General features: G+C 44.3%; 1 long non-coding RNA gene across 1 annotated transcript in view; it reads left to right on the top strand.

The window, feature by feature from the left end:
- LOC147677817 (uncharacterized) overlaps positions 1–20,842 on the top strand; it is a 40,634-nt gene extending 19,792 nt beyond the window's left edge. Inside the window, exon 2 of the long non-coding RNA XR_015302454.1 lies at positions 17,254–20,842. This is a non-coding gene — a long non-coding RNA (uncharacterized LOC147677817). The remainder of the gene's footprint in view (positions 1–17,253) is intronic.
- The last annotated feature ends 6,086 nt before the right edge of the window (positions 20,843–26,928 follow it).

Here is a 26,928-nt window from a genome sequence, read left to right as displayed (position 1 = left end):
GAATCTCTCCCCCGCCACCGAGAGCAAGGCGTACGAAACTAAGGATGGTGCCTCCGTGAACCCTCCAAAACAATGGTCCTCCTTCATCCCTATTCAGGAAGCGGAGATAGTCAATCTAATCTCCACGGCTAATCCGTCATCCCATGCTCAAGACCAGCTGCCCTCGCATTTGGCCAAAGACCTGAAGCTCACCCTAGCCCCAATATCATGCAAGATCATTAACAGCTCTCTGAGCTCTGAAATTGTACCATATTGCCTCAAAGTAGGCCAAGTCACGCTACTACTGAAAAACCAGGTCTAAACACAGAGGATATGAACAACTTTAGACCTGTATCGAACTTACCCCTTTGTCCAAAATCCTGGAAAGATGTGTACTCCCTCAGCTGACTCATCACCTGGACAACATCAATCTCCTAGATCCCCATCAATCTGGCTTCAGAAAAGGCTGCAGCACCGAAACGGCAATCATCACTGCCCTAGGCGATCTTCACAAGTCACTGGATTCAGATTAATCCTGCCTTCTCATCCTCCTAGACTTATCGGCTGCGTTCGATACAGTCGATCACTCTCTGCTTCTCAAGGTCCTCCAAGAAAGAACTGGTCTTGAAGAGACAGTCCTCCACTGGTTCTCCTATTTTCTTCACAACCTCTCACAAAGAATTAAAAAAAAAAAACTTTGAGTCCGACCTCCAACCAGTCAATAGAGGTGTCCCCCAAGGGTCAATGCTCTCCCCCCAGCTTTTCAACATCTACATGGAACCCCTTACCATACTGCTCAGGAACTCTAACATCCCTTTCCACCTATATGCTGACGATACGCAACTCTATCTGGAAACCACCTCCATCGACGACATCCGAAGATTAAATACCACGCTCAAGGAGGTGCAACACTGACTCACAATCAACCACCTGAAACTCAATCAAGAGAAAACGGAAGTACTCCTCATCTCCAACAGAGACGAAACCCCCCAAATTGAAGAATGGCTGAAAGCCATCGATGCCCTCAATGGTACCCTCACCCCAGCGGACTCGGTAAAATTTCTAGGTTTTACCCTAGACCCGAAACTGAACTTGAAAAAACACATTACGAGATCCGTCAAAAGTGCTTTTCTCAACCTGAAAGTACTATACAAAATAAAACCCTTCCTTCCTCCTAAAGATCTCCAACAAGCCACGCAAGCACTGGTGCTCTCCAGAATCGACTATGGGATCGCAGCCCTAACCGGAACAGCAAAATCTCACCTAGCACCCATAAAAACAACCTTCAATGTTGCAGCAAGAATGGTCACAGGAACTAAGAAATTCGACCACATCTCTCCTGCACTCAGGGAACTTAAATGGCTTCCAATTGAACTTCAAGCTAGCTTTAGAACAGCTTGCCTCACGCATGAAGCCCTACACACAGGCAAACCGGAATACTTAGCTGCTAAACTCAAAAGAGCCAGCCAGTCCAGGAACCTCAGGAGCTCCAACACTCTATTGCTCATCCCTCTGAAAACTCACAAGCAAAACACTGCAGCCAAATATTTTGCTGGTAACGCCCCAAAAATCTGGAATTCCATCCCCCCCACATCAGAACGATCCCCTCATTCCCTAAATTCGAGAACCTGCTCAAAGTCCTCTTCCTAGACCGCTCTTGAGCGAAACGATAAGATCCAAGGATGCTCCACTCACGGTTCTCCATCTTTCTGTATTCTCCTGACGGTAGACTTTGACGTGGACCCAGAAAACCTCTCGGTCTCCCGACCGGGTTAAGCTTAGAATCTGATTAGACGCTCGTTCAGAAGGAGCGACACCCTACCCGCTTCATGCTCGCCCGCTCTCGTATCTGAGCTATACGCGGCTCGATCCTCCATAGACTATCATAATATCTGTACTGCATAACTGCACTTAACTATATATGCTGTAAAGCGCTCTGATACCCTCGGGTCCAGCTAGCGCTATATAAAACTCCTAAAATAAAAAAATAAACTAGGACATTTGGGGGGCCTTATGCCCAGAGGCACCCTTGGCTTTCCATTTCTTAAATTGTGATTTCCTATTAGGAAATCGCAATTTAGGAAGTGGAAGCCATTTACTATTTTACCCATAGAATGCAATGGCATTTCCTATTTGCGATTCCCTAATAGCGATTCCTACTTAGTAGGAATCGCTAATAGGGAAACGCAAATTTAGTACATATCCTTTTGCATTTCTTAAATAGTGATTCCTACGGATTCGCTATTTAAGAAATGCACATGGGAAGCTTTGTACATCTGGGCCTATGTCCTTCTCAAGCCCAATGGAAATCCACATAGGTCTTAATTTCTCCCTGTTAACCTTGTCAATGGTGGACGTAAGGTCCATGAAAACCATAAGACGACTTCCATGCTTATCCACCATATATTTATTTATCATAAAATAGAAGTTGAAACATTGATTGATGGTACCCGGACCCGACTTAAAACCGTACTGGGAGTCTGAAATGATATGAATATTCTCTGCCCACCAGTAAGTGTGGCTAGAATCATGTGTCTAAGAATCTTGATAGTCAAATGAATCAGGGAGTTTGGCTTATTACAGCGGGATGATTTTGTGTCCTCTTTCTTAAAAGAAATTGGGACCACTATATACTGAGACGAGGACTTCACAATCCCAACTCTTGCTGCAGTTTTTGAGTAATTACTGTTGCCCAGAAACTAGATTCCAATTTAAAAACCTCACCTAGAACCCCATCTGGGCCTGGTGCTTTATTCTTGGTTAAAAGTGTAATGGCGTTTTCTTCTTTTGTGAAGGAAATATTGGAAGTACTACAAATAGTGGTCAACGGGGTCCCCTGATTGCATTTAACATGTGAATAGTAAATTCCTTTAAAGTAATTAATCAAGTATTGTTGGGAATATGCGAACACATAGTGTTTCCGTTATCCCCTGTGAAAATTGAATGATTGACTCCCAAAATATAGCGCTAGGTCTATGAGTACTTGCCTTCAATAACAGTTCCCATCCTTCCTCTCTTAGTTGTTTTTTCCTCTTCTTTATTCAGTCTTTATATTTCCGTTAACAGGCCACAACCATACTCTTTTCCCTGGGATTACTCCTCAAGGCCTTCAATAGCTTTGTATGCACCCTAGAACAAATGTTGTTGAACCACCTACATGCCAGTTAGACAGGTACGGATGTGCTTACTTCTCCCTGATCTTTTTGCAAATATTAAAAGTGGCCACTGCTGCAGTGTTCGTCTTCTCCTCAGGGAGACAAACCTCAAAATGTGGATTCGAGTTAGCGAGCAGTTTGGAGACGATTATTTTATCCCATTTAAACCTGCACCTTTTATTTGTTGGGGTAACTTTCTGCAGATGCTGCAGTGACTCAGGAGACCTCCTTTAAGCATGTCCCAATGAAGCAAAAGAGTTAGGAGCACTGTGTCCTCTACAAATTACCTTATTGGAATTCATTAACGTGGAGAGTGGAGAACAGAAATATAATCATATTGGACGCCCCTTTCCCAACAAATGTCAGGCTGTTTTCACAATAGGATCCTAGGTCGGAATGTAGCCAGAAAAAAACAATAGTTATATTCGCATAAAAGCAAATTCAGAAAGTCACCTTGTGGCATTTGTTCCATATGCAAATATCTTGATCACTCATTATCCCACCCTGTTGCCATCATACAACTGGGTTTTCTACACATATGAAAATTAAAATCTCTTGTAAGGACCAGTGAAATAAAGGCAACTGACTCATCTCTGATATGCTCTAGAAGTTGTTTCAACCTTCCGGAGGGCTCAAAGTGGTATTGGGATTATAAAGATTGAGTACCAATAATTTAAGTGAGTTGGGGAAAATTAACAAGACCGCTCGGAGATTCAGAGACCGGGTATCCACCCTTAACTCTACCTGACAAAACTGGGGTTGCTGGTGAGGAATAAAAACTAAAATCTTCCAAAAAGAAAGACTTGGACACTGCCCAATTTTCCTGAAAACACAAAACGCGAAAATGTTCAAATGAAATCAAGCCATAAGGTGTTGTTTCTTTTATTACCCAATCCTGCAATACTCCAAGATAGCATCTCCTGCAAATTCAGGTCCTCAATAAAAGATACCCCAATATCCCTGCTTGGAAGAGAACCTGGTCAAAGATAATCCTGCATCAATATCCAGTCAGTCATTTATGTCCATGCAACTGAAGGGGTCAAATCCGTTTCTATATTGCAGGATTCCTTCTCCTGCCTGGGGACAAGCCACCTTTGAGGCCTAGATCTGGGTGAGGCCTAGATCTGGGAGGGTGTAGCGGGGCTTAAATGAAACTTAATGAAGTTGGATTGTGGAAGGCCGACTGCCCAAATGACGAGACAATGAAAGCAGTTTTGTCACAACCTTTGGTTAATTAAAATGTATGACCCCACAATCGCCTTTGATAATTTTAGGCCGCAGCCCTACCCAACCACCACGCCTGCCAAGTTAAAACTAAAAACCACTCAAATATGCAAGTTGGTTAGGCCCACAATCCATAACTCACACAACATCCAAACCCACCCTAACTCTAATCAAATGCATCAATTGGGAGTGTGCAAGTGTGGGATAATTGACTTGAAAGAGTCCCAGTCCCCATATTTAAGTGTAGGGGTGACCACCGGGGGGGGACCAACAGTACAAACTAAACACACAATATGTTGATGGACTGTCTGAAAACATTACGTTATTGGAAGTTAGTAATGGAGAGGAAGAGTTTAATTGTAATAAGCGGAAGTGCAGGAACAAAGTGTTCCTTTTTAATGTCGACTCTTCCTTAATGTATAATTACCACTACCAAGCTCTGGCTTCAAAAGGCAACAAAAGCAACTAAGAGATTCGTGTTTCATAAGTGGAAGGGTGTAGGTTTTGTAAAGATAGGTGAATCAAATATCGAAATTAGACACTTTAAAGACGAGACTTACTCTAGTAAGAACAAGAGGAAGGTTTTTGACCGATTCTATTTGTTTCTGAGTCTATCTACAGCCTGGTAAGTTGGGCGCGTTCATCTCATCTTGACCCTTGTTTGAAGTGCATTCTTTTATCTCGTAATTATTTTGAAACATATTTTGTTTGCCAGTTGTGGAAAATCCAATAACTAAATATTCAAACAGTCCATTCTGACAGATTTGAGCAGCAGTTAGAGCGCCCTGCTTACCGAACAGGTGGTTGCATGTTTCAATGGGGTCAATTTCCTGTCCCAGTTTTTGGAGAGGGTGTGGTGCTGAGCTCCTCTCAGCCCAAAAAGAGAACGGCCAGGTTGACTCTGCTCCTTTGGAAGTTAACCTCCAGGGTTAAGTTACAAGAATTATGACCTACAGAAAGAAGGTCAAACCATCCATGGAATTATGTTAAGAGCCCCTTATTCTGATACCAGTGTTAGACAACATCTCAAGATTTTGAGTTCTTTGAAGTAGGTTAACAATGCTGTGCATGACCTGTCCTGCCAAGGGTCATCCGAGGCTAACATGGCAACTCCGCCTTAGTGGTTCCAGGGTAAAACATATTTTATAATGGTTAGCCATGGCAACGCAATCTCCTTTTGAGTATACCTTATTAATTGGTTCTACATCCTTTTCAAGCTGATTTTAATACCCAGCTCTGTAAACAGTTTTAATGAGAACATGATAAGGATCCTGAAAGCCACATTCTCAGGTTGTCCTTTGCACCTGTCCCTCTTTACACTGCGGTTATTTGTGCAGCCTGGTCCCGCCCACTCTTGGTATCTAATCTTCTTCCATTATGAGGTATTTATTTCTTGCTGAACTTGCAACTAATAAACTAGGAGTGTCTCACAGCTGGTAAGTGCCCTTTGCCGCGGTCACTTCAATACACAGTTGGTTGTATCTTCAGATAAGGCTGCTTCCACTCCCTTACGGGCACTGCAGTGCTTTTATGGATTGTGCATCTGGGCACTTCCACCTCCAAAGGTATTTACAAAGTAAATGATTAGTCTGGGCTGCACTTTTTTTTCGTATAGCATTTAAAAGCATAGTGAGCGATATTATGCACAGTGCACACTGCAAAGTGAGTAGTTTGATGATGCTTGTGTGAATTTGGTGTGCCGGAATATCGAGCATAATACCATTGCTGCAAAAGTATGATAGACATATTATTGAGGAGGATCAAACTGTTGTATAGGTAATTATATATAGGCAAATATAAAATGACTATTCTCAATTCCACATCAACAATCCTTGAAAAAAAATATATATATATTATATATATATATATATATTATATATATATATATATATTATATATATATATGTATATATATATATATATATATATATATATATGTATATATATATATATGTATGTATATATATATATATATATATATGTATGTATATATATATATATATATGTATGTATATTATATTCACAAGAAAACAACCGCCAGCCAGGGCAAAAATCTGGATCCCAAAGGATGCAATGAGTCACAAAGAAATAAAATATCCAAGAAAGAAGTGACTCAAACAGGTATACTCACCAAAGAACAAAAATATATTTCCACTACAACATTCTACATGAGGCATGCGGGGGCAGAAACTTTGTAGTGGAAATATATTTTTATTCTTTGGTGAGTCCATCTGTTTGAGTCACTTCTTTCTTGTGCATATGTATGTATGTGTGTGTGTGCATATATATATATATATATAACAAAGGTTACAGGGACGCTATAGTTAGGCTCAGATTTCACTAATACAAAACTAGAGAAATACAGCTTGTATAGTTACCTGAGCTAACTATAACTTACGCCCCCACAATGCCCTGCATATGAACTCCCATATTACATCACTCATGACATGATCAGTGACATCACTGAGGAAATTTCAAATGACTTTTGCAGAGTGGTGGAGAAAGGAAGAGTGGTCTCCCAAGTTCTCTCAGCAATCTCGCTGTTTGGGACTTGCTGGAGGTAACAGGAGGGCTTATTGGTCCCCAAGGATCCTCTGCAGCCTTGGGGATTTCATCTCCCAACCAGTTGTGCGTCACGAGGTGTGTTTTCAGGGTGGTGGTAAAAGGGGGCGGGCCTCCGGTGACCTCTTTGGTTGTTTTATTTATTAGGGTAGGGGGCACATGGCCCCCTTTCCCCGGGCCAAATTCGTCCCTGGGTACGCCATCCCCTGGGGCCAGAACTTATTGAAATGGGGGAGGGGGCTGTGTGGCCCCCTCCCCTGACCGATTTCAGCCCCGGAGAGCCCAACCCCTGCGGCCCGGACATTTTAAAAAAGCTTTGTATAAAACTTAAATGGAGGGGGGACGATGTCGTCCCCGGTGACCCATCTCCCGGGGCCAGGCTTTTTAAGATAATTAAATAAGTAGAGGGGGGCCACGCAGCACCTAAACCGGGTTGATTTTGGCCTGGGGACCTCATCCCCTGGGGCCCAGCTTCTATAGTGGCTTGCTGGGTCCAAACTGGGGTGGCGTAGTGGGCAAAAGAACAATGGATTTAACCCAGATTTTTTGACTGGGGCAGAATGTTTGCATTATCAGCATTCTTCTTTTTTCGCAACCAACTTACTTGCCGCCATTGACCACGCCGGGTTCTAACTCTGATTCAGTGCCTTTAAACTTGAATTGGACGCTGTCGACCGTGACACAGTTCTTTGGTCTCCGCTATCGATTAGAACACCGTAGCGTGAACAAGCAGGAAAACTATTATCGGGCACGTTTCCAGAGTAGTATACTCACGACTAAGACTGTTTGCTTCCTGTCACGCAATCGGTGCGTTGAATGTTGGACCCATTTGGCAATTAGCAAGTTTTTAATCCATAAGAATGTTTTTCTAAAAGATGAGTGCCCAACGTTGATGAAGTTTCACACTATCAAACATAGGATAATCGCCCTTGCGAAAACTTAAAGACAGCAAGGTAACAAAACTATCGCTTATTGTACATCTTGAACCAGTGAATCTCGGAATAGAGCAGGAGAAGTAATTACTGATATCATCGAACTGAATGAATTTGAAAGACCAAATAATTCTGTTATCTCGACCTTTCAAAGAAATATGCTGACATTGTCCTGATGAAGACACACTGTTTGTGTCGAAACGCGTTGACAGACAGGCATCAGCTCCGACAATCAGCTTTGGGATCCATCAAAGTTTTTAACTTTCCCTTGAATATTAGAGAATACCATAAATTGAACACTGTACTCTCTTTTTTATTGTCTTTTTATGTAGTTTTTCTACATGATTGAATATAATTATATCAATTTTTATCATTGTTATTAAATTTCATATGTTATCATAATTATTGGTTATATCATTTTCTTTTTCTTGTGTTTATATTGCTATACTGAATTTGTGCCAGATATCTACATTGTGTTTTTTGCCTGGCTACTCTAGTTTGCTATCAACCATTATCAGCATTCGTCCATCATTTGTCTGCTGTAAAACTGGTCCCACCCAGGGCACCCACTCACCACTAATGGGGACTGTGGAGAGCGCCTGCTTGGTGCAGAAGAAAGGATCAGACAACACAGTTGTTCGACTAGTGCTGACCAAGATGTGGACCATAAAAACTCTCCCGCCCTGATCCGAGTTATCAAGATTTACATTCATGAATATCCATAAAAGACCATTGTTGTATGTTCTGTTGGGCAGGGCTGAAACCGGACCAAGTTCTGTGATGCTTCATATTGCTATGTGGTTGTGATTGATAGCAATTCTATTCTATTCACAAATAATGTAGGAAGGAAACTTTGTGTAGGATTGTACACAAATAGTCTAGATTAAATAGCTAATATTACACATGGAATGTATCTTTATCTGGGAAGGCTGCAGATTCTAACCAGGATAATGTACTATTTTGATATCATTTTATGCGTTTTCTTATCTCTTCTGATTGTAATGGCTGTGTCAGAGGCCCTCATACACAATTGGAAATTTGGCAAAATCTAATAGGTCTGATTTTAGTCTGACAACACGTGCGAATACAGGCATGCTGAAATGTATTTACGTGGGGAAGGACATTTAAGCCATTTCTGCTGACTTGATAAACATTTCGAAAACTGTTAGGTAGATTTACTCTTAAGAAGTAGCAGATGTAGCGAAATGCTTAGTTTTGTTTAAGTTTCACTGCAAATAATTTTTTTTAATGGATATAACTGTAGATTTCTTAAAGATGAGGGTATTGATTCATTCATACACTTGTTTGGTTTTATCAGTTGCTATTTATGAAATGTCTTTTAAATACAACATGTTTATTCCGTACATATTGTTGCTTGTGAGCAGGCTTTCTGAAATTTACATGTTTTATTTGTTGTAGAGAGTAGGTCCTTTTTATGAACATCGAACTGTTGGTTTTCCTTTCACCTTTACGACAGCCCCTTTGAAAAGTGCTCCATATTGCTGTAGACTGCTGGGGCAATATACAAGGCATGACGTAGCAGTGGTCTGTCACTCTCCTGCTCACTCCCTCAATACCTCTCCCTTTCCCTTACTCAATCCCTCTCCCGCGGCATCCAGGATCGGGAAATCCTTTAACCGGATGGGCAGGGGTCTTTTCCTCCCCCAAAGACCCACTGTACTGCTTTGCATTGCACTCTCTCTCTTGCACACTCAATCAGACACTCTCTCCTTGCAGTGCCTCACCTTGAAATCCTTGAGTAAAACATGAAGAGGTCTGCACTATGTGTCCTACCACTTGTCCCCAAACGTGCGCTCAAGCCCAGGTTGGGGCAAGAGGATAGGGGCTCCACCACCAATCTTACTATGTCTCAGTCTGTGTAGGTAACAGCAGTGGGGCTGGGTAAGGGAGGTTTTCGAGGGACGATGCAGAGGGTAAATTAATTATTTATTCAATTTTCCCTCTGCATCGTCCCTCAAAATCCCCCCCTTACCCGGCCCTACCGCCCCACTCCCCCACTCCCCCATCGCTGTTACCTGCACGGACCGCGGCTGATCTTACCCATGGTTGCCCTTTATTATCTGATATCCTAATCCAGGCCTTCTTAAGCTAAGAGAGTGTCAGTGAACAATCTTTCAGCTTGCTGAGGAGCACTCCACTTCAAAGTCAGTATGCTTCCTTTTCAGATACGTAGTGTTATAATAGTATTCTTAGAAGCGATACATGGCATACATAATTTAATATATTGAGAAAGTAACCAATTCCATCTCATGTCAGTACCCTTCTATTTCAATTTTTTTTCAAACCGTTCTACCTCGCCAGCTGCATCAGCCTTGCCATTCCTTTTATGGCTTTGTCAGAAGTACCCCATACCATCTGCCATTACAACCCCAGCACGACACCCAGCATTTTTGTGGTAGTGGCTGTGGTGCCTACCACCCCGCAGTCAAGGTTAACGGACAGTCCAATCAACTGCAGCCCCTCCTGCCAAGCCCCTTTATTGTGGCCTTAGTGGAGCACGGCCATCCGGTAGGAGTCAAGATCCGATGATTATTCCCAAGATGGCAGAACATACTATCTGGCAGGTTTTCCTGTAAATTGTGCTCTACCTTTCCTTTTTGCACCACCGTACCTTCCACCATCCACCCAGAGATTGACGGAGAACCATCTTTCTGTTTTGTGGCAGAAAGTACAAGTCCTTTTGGCCAACTGGGCTTGTGAGAGGTTGCCTGCATCAGAATTAGGAAGTAGTTGTTATTCCTGCCACTTTCTTGCCAAAGAAGGACACAGGCCTTAGTCCAATTTTAGCCTGCACCCTCTCAATGCCTCCTGCTCACAATGGCCTCGGTCTTGCCAGCTCTCAACCCTGGAGACTGAATAGTGTTGTTGGACCTGCAGGACTCCATAGATCTGTCCTGTAGGCGCATTGCTGCTATATATGGTTTGTGGTGGCATAGAAGCATTTTCACTTTGCTGTGTGTCTCTTTTGTTTCACCAGTGCCCCTTGGTTGTTCACAAATGTGATGGCTGTTGTGGCAGCACATCTTCGGAGGTCAGGGGTGCCAGTCTTCCACTACCTCGATGACTGGCTGTTGAAGGTGGGCTCGCTCGGGGCAGTTGCCAACCTGTTCCAGATTACAGCAGAACTTCTGTCATCTTTGGGGTTCACGATAGGCATGCCAAAGTCATACCTGACTCCTTAGAAGCTCCCCTTCTTCGGAGCAATTCTAGGAACGGCTCAGTTTCATGCTTTAAGAGAATCCAGGACATTCAGGTTGTGATCCCGATCTTTCAGCCTTTATCCTGGATTTCAGTGAGGGCGTCTTTGAGGCTGGTGGGACTGATGGCCTCCAACATCCTCCTGGTCAAGCACGCCAGCTCACATATGCAGTCTCTGCGGTGAGATTGGAAGTCTTAGTGTGCCCAACATTAAGGGGACCTCTCTGACCAGTTACTTAGGGTGATTAGACGTCCCGGATTCACCCGGACAGTCCCGTTTTCTGAGGGGTGTCCCAACACTTTTCCTAATTTTAAATAAATGTCCTGGTTTTGGGTACAAAGGTCAAGTAAGCATGCAAAGGATAACTGAAAGGTATATCATCATTAAGTAATTTTTCAGGCAGCACAGGGGGAAGTAGGTAGGCTGCATGCTCGTAGCATAGGCAAGGAGGGTAGGGATTTGCATAACATTAGCTATAACAGGACCACTACCTTGAGACCCTCTGCCCTCCTCCTCACTCTGTCTCCCCTCTTCCTGGAGCATGTAGGCAATTCCCCCTGCACTGCCTGAAAGAAACAGTAAAATCACTTAAGGATATTGTATATCTACTTAAGGAGGAGACACACACACACAGAGACACACATCCACTCCTTCCTCCATCCCCCAAGCAAAAATTGGGACAGGCCACACACACTCCATCTTGCTACAGTGTCTGAACAAAGGTGGGGTGAGAGGGGCAGCGCTGAAATGGATTTATTCATTTCTTGCAGGCCGAGGCTTCCAAGTGAGGCAAGGTGACCATTACTCTGAGCGAATCTCTTTGGACCAGGGAGTGCCGCAGGGCTCGTCCCTGAGTCCAACACTTTTTAATCTTTATGTTGCCCCGATTGCCACCTTAGTAGAGAGTCACGGCCTCCGAATGGTGTCTTATGCCGACGACACGCAGTTGGTCATCTCCCTGTCGCGTGCACCCGGTCTTTCGGCGGACATCTTTAGAGCTTGCATGTAAGATCTAGCTGCCTGGATGTCCGCCAATTGTCTCAAGCTCAACAGAGGCAAGACCGAGGTGCTGGTCTTGGGGGGATGCCAATCGGCATGGACGTCGGCATGGTGGCCGTCTTGCCTAGGTCCAACACCCATCCCGTGCCAGAAAGCAAAGAACTTGGGCATCTGGTTTGATACTGACCTGACCTTTGGCCCCCAGATCAATCGGGTGGTCGGATCATGCGTCGGGACCCTCAAAAGTCTCAGGAAGGCATTGAAGTTTTTACCTGTGAGAGCCCGTCAAACCCTGGTGCACGCACTAGTTACATCAAAGATGGACTATGGTAATCTTCTCTATTTAGGGACCTTGGAGAAGAATTTGAGCCGCCTACAGGTCTTCCAGAATGCCGCTGCCCGACTAGTGCTTAGACTACCCAGAAGAGCCGCATCCTCAGCGGCCCTCCGGTCTTTGCATTGGCTCCCGATCAGAAGCAGGGTAGAATTCAAAGCACTATGCACGTGCCATCGGATCATCAATGGGAGGTCTCCTCTCCCTTTGAAAGGACTGCTGACGTCTTATGAGCCGCCCCGCTCCCTGAGATCTTCCGGCTCAGGACTCCTGGCAATCCCCAAGGTGTCTAGAGCACGGATGGGCGGAAGATCCTTTAGGTACCTTGCAGCTTCTAGATGGAACAAACTACCCATGGCATTGCGACTAGAACCATCAGAACTAATCTTTAGAGCCAAGCTTAAAACTGCACTATTTGTACAGTAAGGTATTCCGCTTCTGTAGGTTCCAGTAAGTATCTGCTCCTCAGCACGGGGACACGCCGCTGTGCGTCACCAAGCGCTTTACAAAACCCCCTAAATAGAAAATAGAAAAGTAAGGCTAAATGCTTTAGTCCTACTTTTATGTCTAGCCTGTCCTGATTTTTACTTCTCAAAATCTGGTCACCCTATAGTTTCTGGACTGCGATTGGGTCCGCTGCAGACCTCTCTCCATTCCAAAACCCAGGGCTAACAGTGGTGACCAATGCATCACTTCTGGGTTGGGGTGTCCATCTGGGAGAGATGGAGATCTGAGGCCTTTGGTCTGGTGGAGTCCTGGCTCCATATCAGCCTTCTGGAGCTGAGGGCTATCCGCTTTGCGTAGAAAGCCTTCCTTCCACCCATCAAGGGGAGGCTGGTGCAAGTGCTCATGAACACCACCGTCATGTGGTACTGCAACAGACAGAGTGGGTGGCATCATGAACCCTGTGTCAGGAGGCCATTCACCTTTTTTGGAATGTCTGGGCCTCCAAGGAATTTTCCTGGTGGTGAACCACCTGGCAGGATTGTTAAATGCCAGGGCGGACGAGCTCAGCCATCGGCGTCCAGGAGATCATGAGTGGCAGTTACATTCGGAGGAGGCAGAAGGTCTCTTCCACAAATGTTGAGAACTTTGGCTCGATCTGTTTGCCATTTCTGAGAAAGCTCAGTGTCAGCACTTTTACGTGTTGGAGTTTCTAAGGTGTCTCTCGATTGGAGATGCTTTTCACCTTGAGAGGAACTCGAAATTCCTGTATGCCATATGCCTTTCCCCTGATACTCTTGAGAAAGCTCTTTAAGGGGTTCTCTGGAGCAAAAAAGGGCAAGGCTGTGCAGAAGAGGAACATCTCTCGCTGGGTTGTGCTCTGCATTAAGATCTGCTACGCATTGGCGAAAAGGCAGCCTCTGGAAGGATTACATGCTCATTCTACCAGGGCCAAAGCTGCTACCTCTGCGTTGACTCGTGGAGTCCCTGTCCTGGACATCTGCCTGGTGGTGACGTGGGCTTCCTTCCTTACATTCACAAAACACTGTTGTCTCAATAGTCCCGTTTTCTGAAAGGGGCATTTTGTCACTTGTTCCTGTAGGACTTTCTGGTTTGAGTTCATCCACAGACTTACCTTTAGTAACACTCTATGTGGTAGAGACACTAGCTGCAAATTCCTCACGGGCCCTCCTGTCCTCCCCATTCTGTGGTTGCCTCTATCCAATAATAAGATCTAGGAATCTGCACACTGGTCACACCAATTTGCTTTCTGAGGCTCTGCGTCTGGGGGCACAGACAGTCTTGAAAGCAACTGTTGGCAATGCACGGGAGTGGCACCTATATAGGCACTTTACATTATTTCCAGAGTGAAACGACATCAGTGCGATGTCGCATAGTGCCACCTACCGCCGTGCATGCGTATTGCTAATATGTTTCCAGACTCGGTTGGACTCCTGGGAAATATTCAAAAGATGAGGAATCTACTGCTAGATAGTCACTTCTAGAAACAGTGTTACTGAGGGTAAGTAACTTGTTCTTTCTTCTACTCCAAGGAGTCCTTGAATAACACACCTTGACTTGAATTTCTTGGCAGTGTAGGATTTAGCTTAGTTTCCCTTATTTGCTGTAGCGCTCCTTCTCTTATTTAACTGTTTTTTCAGTAGATCTCTCTCATATTAAAGTCGACTCATTTCAGCCTTTTATCTTTTATGACATCCTAAGGAGAATGATCAAGGATGTGTATCATATTAAAAGAAACAAAGGACTAATCTTAAAAAACAATTTTTATCAGAAGCTTGTTTCTGTGCACGTGGGCTACTTCAGTATTATTTTTAAGCTTATCATTTTCACAATTCTACTGAATGTATCATAATGGTCGACTGTGCACACTTCCCATATCCTTCTGTAGCGTCCTATATTAGTTTGATGTTTCATTGTATTAGACCACGGTGTTAATATTTGTGTATTATTAAATAAGGCTTACACTATAATAATTGTGTTGGGATACCACTATATCAATTGCCAGGAGTTACTTAATTACTTTTACGTAACCAACCTAAACTGTGTCTGAACCCTACATATATTGTTCCTCTTGTTAATCATAGTCCAACATGAATCTTGTGTGCAAACTAACCATCAGCATATTGCATGGCCTAAGATTCCTTTAAAACAGATGGTTTGTGACCAGAGTATTGTGGGTTAGTGTGTTCACTACCTACCATTACACTAGCATTTATCTGTCCTAACAAGTTCCTTACTTGTAAAGCACTTATTTAATCAGAGAATGATGAGAGAGCTGTTCTCATTCAGCTCTTGTGATACGTTTAACATGCTGCAAAAGCATATCAGTGGTAAACACAATGAACAACAGCAGCCACACACCACACTTCAATAGCACACATTTAGACAGAACTCTGGACGTACACCCACAGTGTCCAAACATACATTTATTTATAAGCAAAGATTCTGAGCACTCAATGCTCATACATACACAGCACCTGAGGTCCCTGACCAAGGAAATCCACTTTAGGAAACAACTAAAAACATGGATTTTCAGTCTATCAGACGAGTATGTGCTGGACGCCATCTAATCCTGCCTAATTTCAACCTCATGTATACTTTCCAGTTAGCGCCAGGATGCTCCTTCCGGAGCGACAGTCGCGCTTTACAAATACCAATACCAATACCAATACCAATACCAATACCATAGTCAGACGTCCAATCAAAGGGTTGTATATTATTAGTCCACTTTAATCCAATTTATCAATTCAAACCAGAGGGAAAGTTTCTGTACATCCAGTTGAAACAGCAGTAGTATAACTTAGACTGTCAGCCAACATGTGTTCCATCGAGTCACATGTTATGCCTCGACTTTCTTCAGGGCTGATATATAGTGGAAGCGGAATGTATCTAAATATGGAGTATCCACGTTCTATGTGACAGCTGATGATACGTTTTCAAGAAAGACTCATTTTTGTCTTTACCCTTCTCCCCAGCCTTCTCTTGGGCCTTTGAAGAATCTTGCTTCTTCTGGTCACCACCACCACCATTATTTTTCTGCTTATCCCTGGTTCAGACCCATTTGTCTGCCTTCTTTCCCAATTCTTTGGGAGAGGTCAGATCAGAGTCCATCAGGTACTGGAGCAGTCCCTACAAAAATCTCCCTAAGGACACCAGTTAGGCCATAACATTGGTTGTTTTTGATATGTAAGATTCATCCTCAAAGGAATTGAGGTGTGAGGAGTTGGAAAATATGTGTTGTATAGAAGTAATGAAGCACTGTAATGTCAGTCATTTTGATGTTTTTGTAAATGTAACATTCGTTAAACTAATCATTAGAAATAGGTTACTGCAACTTAAGGCTTCTCACGTTGCACAAAATACAGTTGAATACCTATTGTCTTCTGTTGTCATGGTGTAATTTGTAAATAGTCTATGTATATGTAAAAATGTGTATATAACTTGAATGGGAAAAAATATAAATTTACAAATTGCAAATTAATCACGGCGCAGCAATATTCATTTCGAAAAGATAACAAAAGAAAAAAGTCCCTTTATGGACAGGTATAAGAAGACTCTGTAGATTCCTAAAGTAGAAATGTATGTAAATGTATGGTCTGGGAGGCACACTTTTGTTGACAATTGTCCTGAGGCCAGCACCAAGGAAGCTACTAACACTGCCCATAAGGCAACTAGAACCAGTGCAAGTGGTAGCGCAACCCCCAAGGTATTAATGAACAATCAAAGGACTTGAGATCATTAGGCTTAATGGTCCTGGTAACTCATGCCACAGCTTTTCTCACCAAACGTTCCCTTATCTGTTTTAATTACTTGTTTTTGCTATTCTCGTGAATCATGCACTTTTTACCTCCATTCTTTGTATCAGTTTTAATTCACTTTATACAATAAAAATTACTTACTTACAAGGGATTAGTAGGGTTAACCTTGGGTTCTGAAGTGGGTTCTGGCCTAGTCAGAACACCCACTCAGGCTGAACTCGTCTGTGACAGGGGCATGGATCTTGCCACTGTACTTGTAAGTCCCACTAATTTGGGCAAGAACAGACAGCAGCCTCTGATCAATGGTCAGTATAGTTGGAAGACATGCTAAACTGTGCCTAGTAAAGTACACAGAGTACGCAGAGGATGCATGAATTGTTTATGTACTGTGTTTAATATGGCTGGGTCTGGGGTCTGAAGGGAGGTTCCAATGTTTGCTTATTCTTTTGTCTGTGAAGAAGCAATCCTCTTCATGGATACGTTCAGTGGATGGTGTCTTCTAAACACAACACTGGCCTGTGAATTTCTTAAGCGCGTTCCTACAAACCAGATTATTTTCTCATTGTATGAGCAAGTGCTCAGGAAACCTAAAGTAACACTAATTTGTTCTTGTCTTTTTCTGCAGCACTGTAAATCTGGAAACATTTTGGGATTACAAGCAGGCGGCGACCACATATCAAAAGGCCTGGAAGGAGCTACGGTGTCAAGCATTTCCCACCTGGATCAAAACTCCAAAAGAATACCGTCTGTTCAAGTGATGAAATGTGTACCGACCTTGGAATCTTCTTTGTGGACCCTGGTGTGAGCACTCAGTACACAGAAAAGTTTTATATCAGGGGCTCCCGTGAGCAGCCAAGGTCTCTCTGGATCCATGTGTGGTGGAGCTGATCATTCACAACTCTTTCCAAATCTCAGTTGTGATCTGACAATCGAAGGGGAACTCACTGAGCCGCAGCTTTTAACACTAAGGATTCAGGGGCACCAAAACCTACAAGCCTCAGACAATTCATCTACTATTTAAGAAGCCCATCGTGGAACACTGGCTACTGATGCCTGTGAACTGCCATCAACACGTTAGTCTGTGCTTCCAGGGACATCTGCAGCCTCCTGTGTTTACTAACTTGTCAGGCGGCATCTTCAGCTTATATCGATGTTTGTGAACAGAATTCACCATCGGCCCTGGGTGCATCTTGGCTGCGCACCCACCCAGTAGTAACAGCTAGACTGGAGTATTATCTGTGAACATCATGGCACCCCTTCCTCAAACAGAAGAGTGGGGACCTGGAAGGCACCTTGAGCCTGAAGTTCCTTTGTGAGTGTGGTTGCGTCGCCCTCCAACTTGGAGTGGTGCAAGTGGATGACCGGAAGACACCTTTTGCCTGGCGTGTTATTGTTGATCATCACCAGACCACTGTAGCTTAATCACCAGCCACAGGTTCACACATGAGCATTGAGGAGACATCCTCCAACCCAGAATGTTATCAGTGAGCATCCATGAGACACCGGCAGTCTAGAGCGTTATTTGAAACCAGAGACACTCACAACCCGAGTAATGTCTGTGAGCATTGATTATACACATTTATTCTCTGGACCATCCTCAGGTGTGTCATGGAGGCATCCAACGAATGACTTCTTGGCTGAAGTCCTTCATGTGAACATTTAGTGGACAGCTGCAGCCTGGAGTGTTATCTGAGAGCGCACAAAAGTTGCATCCGATTTGAGGTGGTGCTGTGAGTTTAAGGAGCCGTGAGTGAGCATGTGGGCGTAGCATCCGGTTTAAGATGTCTGTGGGCTGAAGGAGCTGCGAGTGAGCATGCAGGCGTCTCATCCGGTGTTGCATTGAGCTGAAGGAGCCGTGAATGACAGGGCCGGTCTGGCCGTAGCGGGCACTGGGCAATCCCCGGGTGCCCCGCATGGGTGGGGGGGGCTGGTTTAGGGCACCAGAGAGCCATTTTTGTTACAGGGCAGATTTTGCAGCATAGCTGCAAAATCGGCCCTGTAACAAAATCGGACGAAAGCCGGCCCTGGCAAAGAGCTCGGCAGCACCCACAACCCCCCGGGGGAGGAGGCTGGGGAGAGGAAGGGGGGGGGGGGGGCGGCCGAGCACTTTGCCAGGCCTGGTTTTGGTTCCCAGTCCGTCCCTGGTGAGTGAGCACAAGGGCGTCGCATCCGGTCTGAGGACGGTGTTGCATTGAGCTGAAGGAGCCGTGAGTGGGCACGCTGGCGTAGCATCCGGTTTGGGTTGTTGTACTTGAAGGCGTTGTCTGTGTGCTCCTCCTCAGGTGCCTGCTGGCATTCCTTAGCTTCAAGGATTACTCCTGAGCATCTGGACGACTCACTTCTTGTAAAATCAATCAATGTCTCGTTAACTAAACCAGGTTGGCTGATTTGCTTGGCAAAGCGGAATGGACTGCCTAGAAATTAACAAACTCTCAGAATTAGATAAATAAATGATCAATTGGCTGCTGTGCTTCTGTGAGTGATAAGGGAGGAGGCGATCAAATGTTGAGAACTACGCCCTGTGCTCCCCTTGGCAGTTTAGGCCTTGAGCACAGTGAGCAAGTTATCCTGGTTGGACCTGCTTATAATACATCTTCGGGAACCTTGCTCTGCTGTAAGACATCAGACTGGTGAAAAATATCAAAAGGAACATATGAAAGCACAGCCAGTAACCTGTGCAATCTGGCTACCAAGTTCTGCATTTGAACTCCACAGCCAGTTCGAATTTTTGTTTCTTTAAAGCTCAAAACGTTCTGACACCTACCAGCATAGTAGGCATATTATGGATTTGACTTGAAAATGTTAAAATTAGAAATGTGGACCTATTTTTTTCAAACTTGTGCCACGTCTATAATCTCCTTTTTTTCAAAGATATTCTTTTATTTTCAATTAACGATATCAAAAGCCGATGTTCACCCCTATTGTAAAACATTAGTTGAAGCTAGAATTAGGCGGGCCAGTGGTGTACGGTATTGTCAACATGTGTCAGGTGGTGTGGAACACCCGGGGCTGAGTTTGGCTTGACAGCACTGCAGATTTACATTTTTCAAGTGAGTAAGTATGAGTAGCATTGCCCATTCACCTCCAGGATGGTCCGGGAGCAAGCCCATTAATCTTAAATGTATGTAATCCTTTGGTGGCCAGCCGATGTGAAGCTGCAGTGGCTGTACCACATCCGACCTGCCACATCTAGTGTGCTACCAGACTGGCTGTGTTTTTGTCCAAAGCAGCACCTTCTACCTCTGTGACTTCTGGAAAATTGTGGTGAAAATAATGAACTGTTGATCCTTTTTTTTTTTTACATCAATGACAGACCCATAATAGGGTCTATCTTCTGATAAAACAAGGCAAAATACGCACACACACTTTGTGTCTCATTTCGCCCAGCAAGTTGGGGTCTTTTGTGGACTTTTGCTGTCCACAGCGCTTTACATGGTAGGAGCTGATGGGGAAAATATTGTCAGAATTGGTTTTCTGAGAGGCCCTCCCAACAGTGGTGAAAGTGGGCGGGATCGGAAGGGCTCGGTGTGCCCCTACTTCTTTTATTAAAAAGATTCCTTTCCCCTCCTTTCTCTTTTTAAAACTGTGCCCCAGGACTGCAGAAATAGCCAAGGCATTCAGATAAGGCTCGGTTTGCTTTTGTGGACGTTCGGGGATGGGCAGAGAAGGAAAAGGACTCAGTCTCTTCCTTACTGCCCAGAGAAGACACGGACAATGTCCTCTTCTTTTCTGTGCTGGCAGCTGACCCCCCCCCCTATTCCTATTATTCCCTCTCTTTCTGTCTTGCTCCTCAGTTACTGAAAACCGTGACTTGAAGAAACAGTTCACAACCTCTCTTTCCTTCTTTCATTTAGTTGCTTCCCTGTGAAATGGATCCAAAAAAGAAAAACACTCTTGCAGGAAATGTCCTTTTTCTGACATTTTTCTATTCCAAAGTGCAGCCTCGGCATGGAGAGAAATAAAAGGTTTTAAATATGAAAAATAAATAAATCACTAAATAAATCAAGACAGAGTGGGTGCAAAGTGGCCAGATTGGTTTTATTCACATCCAAAAACACCAGCCTCACTTTCCAGACTTTGCAGTGAAGCGCTACTTTTGTTTTCTCGTCTTACTTTGAACAGCATTGTTGTCCCCAGGTGGGGAAGTTCAGCATTCCTGGATGTATTGCCATACCTGGTTGATGAGTGGATTGGAAAATAAAATGTGTACCATGGTTCTGTGTTTGTGGATGTGTTCTTTTTAAACCATATTGCTTACGTTTTGTAAGGATATAAGCAATGGACATTGAAACGGGGCCCTTCAGGGCCCTGTAGTCATGTCCTTAACTTTTCAGGTACAACCACTCGTTAATTTCTGAATAGTGAGTGAGAGATCGTTATGGTAACCATGTTGTTTCTGCTTACATTTCACATGCTTTACTTAATCTTGCATTCCTTATGAGTGTTTGCTTTTACTTTTTTTAGGCAGCATATTACTCTTATTAAGTGCATCATTTCAATTGAACCACATCCAAGTGTTTATAGCGGGCACAATTTGGTTGTAGCTGAAGGCAGTGCAAGTTTCTCTCAATGAGGCAGTATGGTGTTCAGTGGGGTAGAGGATGTGGCACTATGGTCAGAGCTGTCGGATTTGGAACTGGGGAACCGGGTTCAGCCTTCATGACCAGCCCACCAGATCACTCTACTCTGAGGGAGCATATTCCCATGCTAGACCTTAGAAGGCCCCACTAGACCTTAGAAGGCCTGATGTGTTAGCACAAGCAGGTGTACCATAGTGGCGTCAATTGTGGGTTAACCTTGAAGGCCTGTCCACCACAATCCATACTGAAGTTCATCTCCATTCTTGCGGGCAGGCCTACGAAGCAGCACACCCCAGGGCAACAGTGATCCAGTCACTGTGACTCTGTCACTGAGGTCACGTGAACCTTGAGCAGGTTAGGGCGGTGCGAACGGTGTGACCGCACTGGGTACCTATTTCGGGTGGGTGAGTAGTGTTTGCAAGTATTTTATGGTTTTTAAAAAACTTGCTGCCTCCTTCCTGGCCTCCAGCAATTTTCAGGAACAAAAAAAATGTCATGATAACTTCGGTGATTAATGTTCTTCCTAGAGAGAGATCAGAGTTTTGTCTAGTGGAAGGGTTGACTCCTGGAAAGGTAGCACAGAGGGTTAATGTGCCTGCTGCAAAGAACATGTACCATGTAGATCACAAAGTGCACATAATGTTAACTAGGTTAGAAGGTTACTGCTTTTGTCAGAGAGATCCTTTTGTTACTTGCAGTTGATAAGTTCAAATCCTAACATAGAACAGTGAGCTATTAACCTCTACTGCCTACTTGTATGGTTGTCATGTGGCTTCTACACCTTGTTGTCCTTTGTCTTATGTAACATTTCCTATACAGTATTTACACACGTATAAATGATTGTCTCTGTGTAGTGTGTGTGATGTAAAGTGCTCTGACACCGTACACTGGTATGAGTGGCGCTGTAAACAGGGCCGGCTCTAGGCTCATGGTGGCCCTGTGCAGGGAGCATAGGTGGGGGCCCCGGAAGAGGGGGTCCGGACGGACTTTGATAACCCCAGGAGTTGACTACACACAATACAAACTTAACGTCCAGAAAGCATTTTCGTAATTAAAGCATCTCTTTAGAATACATGCTTTAGGAAGACCACCTTATTCATTTCTCCTTCCATCTTTAGGGGATTTCTTTCTTAGCATTTTTGCTTTTGGTTTAAATGAAGTATACATAGATAAATATGTTGTCTCTAGCAACAGCAAGTGCACAGTATGCCATGTTATATGTATTTTTATATAGCTAGGGCAACTAGTAGCTGAAGGCAGGGTGTGTGAGAAAAGGCTTCTGGCCTATGTTTATATGCCAAATTTGAGGAAATAGTGAATTGTGATTGCTGGATTGTTAGCCGACCTATGCATGTGTTTGTTTCACTTGGCTGGACTGTTGGCCCCAAGCCCAACCCATTAATTTAATACCTATCCCACTACCTTCCCACCATTGCACAGACGCCATCAGATGAGTTTTCAGTGCTAAAGGCGGTATTAATTCAATAATACCTGGTTGATCCTATAATCTATAAAATTGTAGAGTGCTGTTAGGAAAGCATTTCGCCTTCATGCCTAAGAAAGACATTTCACAATTGCCGTTCTCCTTTTGTAGAGGTACTTTGCCACAAGAGACACCTCTGTTGTTAATTGAGGCACACCACATTAAAAGTGAGACTAGCATTAAAGGCATATGATTATAATTACCGACGCGTTGACTTTATTTCCCCGTGTGATTTCAAAAGGTCGTACTTGGGCGGCGGGCCTCATGAGTCGGCCGGGCCGCGGCGGGCCTGCCATGCCATGCCATGACGCGAAATTGGGCAAAACAGTGCTGAGGGGTTGTACAAACGGCTGGCGGTTGCGCTATGGTCGGGTGTGCCTGTTAACTGTAACCCTATTTCTAGGAAGGCAAGGAGATGAACTTTTCAAAGGCAGAGATGGTAGGATTTGGTCGAACAACATTATGCTAGGTCGTTGCCAACTGTTGAACCTGCTCGTACTATACGGAAATGAAGGGATGCATTTTCCCTTTTGATGCTGGTTTAGGAATTATAGTATATTTAAGTAGTATGCCGACTGACGAGGGGTAGTGCAGGTTGGTGGTTGGAGGTGGCGTTTTAACATGAAGGGGTCTCATTTTCTCAATAACTTACGCCACTAAACTAAATCTAGTATGTCATAAAATGCCAAACATGATATGAACATCCTGCGCTCTCTAAAAGGTATGTCCCTTAAAGGCACTTCAACAAATGCAGTGGTTCTAACTTAGGTTCCAACTCTAGCAGCACAGCCATGTATACTGAACGAGTCAAATGAATCAAATTTCACCATTCTGCACCCAAGTTAATCATCTTTTTTTTCTCCTTTTTATCCGTTCATTTCAATTCTTTTTACTCATTCACGTCGAAGATGGTCACAAAGGCACAGGCAAAGAGATGTTTTTCCTCATATCATGACTTTATTAAAAATTAAAAACGTGCCCAATGCATTTCGGGAGGGTCCCTTCGTCAGGGGCATCTACAATACATAGCTGCCAAGGTTTCAGATTGCTATGTGTGACATTTTCATAATTTAGGTGTAATTATGAGTGACATTTCAACAACTATGAGTGACACTTTTTTGCGAGCAAAATCAAGCAACGAAGACAATAGAAACATATCATAATAATTACACCCATTTGAACAAAGTGACTGCGCCAGGAAAGGCATATTTTCACAGCATAGGAAGTCAGTGCAACGGACGGAGATCATGACTTACACCATCACCTCCAAGTTTTCAGATTGGTTGTGTATGACATTTCCATTGTTTCAATGCACTTTTGAGTGGCATTGAACTGCAAATGAGTGAAACTGACAGTGATATTGAAAAAGCTAAAATACAAGATTCTTCAAACTATTGAGAAGTGAGAAGGTTTAAAAAATACTTGACACTAATGCAAAACTCCTGAAAACCGCTTTCTGAGTTGATTAAATAAAAACAGTTGAGGTACCATTGTTCATCTTAAGTAAGTAACTCTGCTGTATCAGCCAGTATAGACAAAGCTGAAGGAGACGTGTTTTGCATAAGTTGCACTCACTGTCCATTTAGGCTTGCTGCCATAATTATTTTTGATCCTAACAAAAATCATGAGTTTAACACAGCACACCCACGCACCCCCAACAGGCCCACAAATAGACTTAAATAATCACCCCATATATTTACTGACCTGCTGTCTCGAGACTGGCGGCGGATGGCAGCGGAACAGCAACAGAAGGGAAAGCTGCAACCTGTAACATCCGTGTCTCAGGGGTAAACCGTAAAATCACCATGGTCTCAGCTGTCTGCTGTACCAGTGGGCGCTAACAATACCAAGTGACACAAGGGCAGTAGTTTCGGCTTCATTGAAGCTCTGGGCCGGCCCGCCCATCCAGCGCCCATTTATCCACTGACACTGACTACCTCACTGACCGGACACTCCCGCCCCCCCCCCCCCCCCCCCCCCCACACCATGTCCTGGGAACAGGCTTCATCTCTGTGTAGTTCTGCGGTCAAAAGGGATGAGAAGCAGCCTAATAAACATATGCTAAATCAGATCACCGCTGATGGCGTCTAATCTAAACACCCGCGCTTTCACTCTGCTATTCATGCATGAAAAGGCTTGTTAACAGTGTAGGCCTAGGAAATCAGCTACTTTACTGAAGTGAGAACGAACCGACAGCAATTGGCGGATGCAAGCTATACGAAAGTGACACCGTCGTGGACTTTCACTTACTTATAGAGTGACGACCCGACTGCTGGTCACTTACTGCACTGCTGCAACGCCACGATGTGCACCACTCTGCCTCTGTCTTCATGATCCAGGCAGCTTCTGGACACACTCGAGTCAACACCTCGGCCCGAGCCCCCGGCCACGGCGCGGCCACGGCGCTCGCAGTCCTGGCCAGAGATGAGTACTCTGCGTGCGCCGCAGATCACCTTGGCTTCCGGCGTCTGTCTGTGCCAGCCGGGTGATGACAGTCAACTCAGCCTGGTCATTAATCATTTTAAGTAACACCCCGGCGCCCCTGCTGCCCAATCAGGAGGTCGGTGGTGCGCAGCGGAGCCAGAGAGGAGGCCAGGGAAGTGAAAGGGGGGTGACAGGGCTTGCGGGCTGCGGAAGTCCGTATTAAAACTTAAAACTAAAAGCCGCCGGGGTTGGAGGCCGCCAAATCCTGCCTGGGGTTTGGCGGCCCTGTGCAGGTGCACACTTTGCACATGCCTAGGGCCGGCCCTGCTGTAAATCAAATTAAATGCATCTGAGAAAGAGTGTGGTTATGGAGACTTGAGGGGGACTATTAAAGGGTGGTAGTGAGGGAGTCCGAGGCGTAGGTGATCATTGGAGGCACCAACAAACATTGTTGCACAGGGCGCCACCAGCACAAAAGCCGGCCTTGCTATCGAGGCCAGTCCGCCTCCCCATTGGTACCTCCATTGGCCTTGTTTCAGCAGTAGTAGCTGCAACTCACCAAGGATCGGCAATGCAGGATTTGCACGCACACCAAACCTAGTTTGCAAACTTCACAGTCTCTCTGCTTCATGCATAAGCACTTTTAACATGTGCTTCCTGCTCTGGAGCTACTGGAATTATGCAGCGATGGGGGACAAAGTGATGCCGCAGTGTTGACTAAATTTTGCAACAAAAAAAGGCTACATCGTAATGCAACATATTTTCTTACACTTTATTATTTAGACATTTTTACATGTTAATTCTCTGCAAAGATTGCCTCATTAGTATCAGTATAACATACAAATGCAGCAGTGAGAAAGGTGATCAGTCAACCTTTGCAAAGGGCTGAGCACTTTGCAGCAACTCACGTCCCGTTGTTTAGTAACTTTTTATCCGTTTGAGCTAAAAAAAATGATTAGTTAAAACTGTAAGATTATGCACTGGATGATGTATTATGTGGCAAATGTGGCAGAGCCATAATTATATAGAAAACATTTGCAAACTAGGATATTTTGCGATTCAGGTTTGAACTGCTCTTGTGGAAGAAGGGAGGAGAAGTGCTTCCACTTTCAAGTGTATTTGGGACATTATGTGATTGGAAATATATCCCACTTTGTGAATGTATTTAAATGCCAATAACTCTGATTAAACTTTAAATAATCAAGAGTATCCATTGGTTGAATTAAATAACACAATACGCTGTAACTGGTCGGAGAAATGCCAAACAAATACAAAAAATTGGCATGTTTGACACATTCTGACCACTCCTCTGACTCCGCCCACTGACCCAATCCTTGGGTTATCCCTGCCCTCAGAGTTTCCGCCCACAGTTCCCCCTACTTTTTTCCCCCCACTTCGACCACTGCCTCCCAAGTTGGATGGATCCTGCAGGGACTTTCTCCCCAGCAGCTGCTCTAAGCAACACTTTACACCAGCAGAGCCGACTGCGGCCCCTTGTCAGGAAACCACTTCCCCTGACCTCGAATTGAGCAGGTGCTGACAAGAGGTGGTTGGACATCCACCAATATTTGGCGCGTATTTTGTTACAGCCAGAATGCTCAAGTGTCACAATTTAGGTGATAAAGTACCGGTTTTATGGCAATTTTAACTCCTACTGATTGCCCTGGAAGATCCTGCAGCTTTTTTCTAAGGCCGAAGTTCAAGCTGCACGTGATAGTGACTCTCATTTACTGTGAGGCGATGCGAGAAAAGAGGCCGCAGCTGAGATGGTGAGAGCATAAAGAAATAATTAGAAACCAGTGATTCAGGAACT

Source organism: Lissotriton vulgaris, chromosome 12 (assembly GCF_964263255.1).
Source record: "Lissotriton vulgaris chromosome 12, aLisVul1.2, whole genome shotgun sequence".
Taxonomy (NCBI): domain Eukaryota; kingdom Metazoa; phylum Chordata; class Amphibia; order Caudata; family Salamandridae; genus Lissotriton; species Lissotriton vulgaris.
This window is presented reverse-complemented; position numbering and strand designations above follow the sequence as displayed.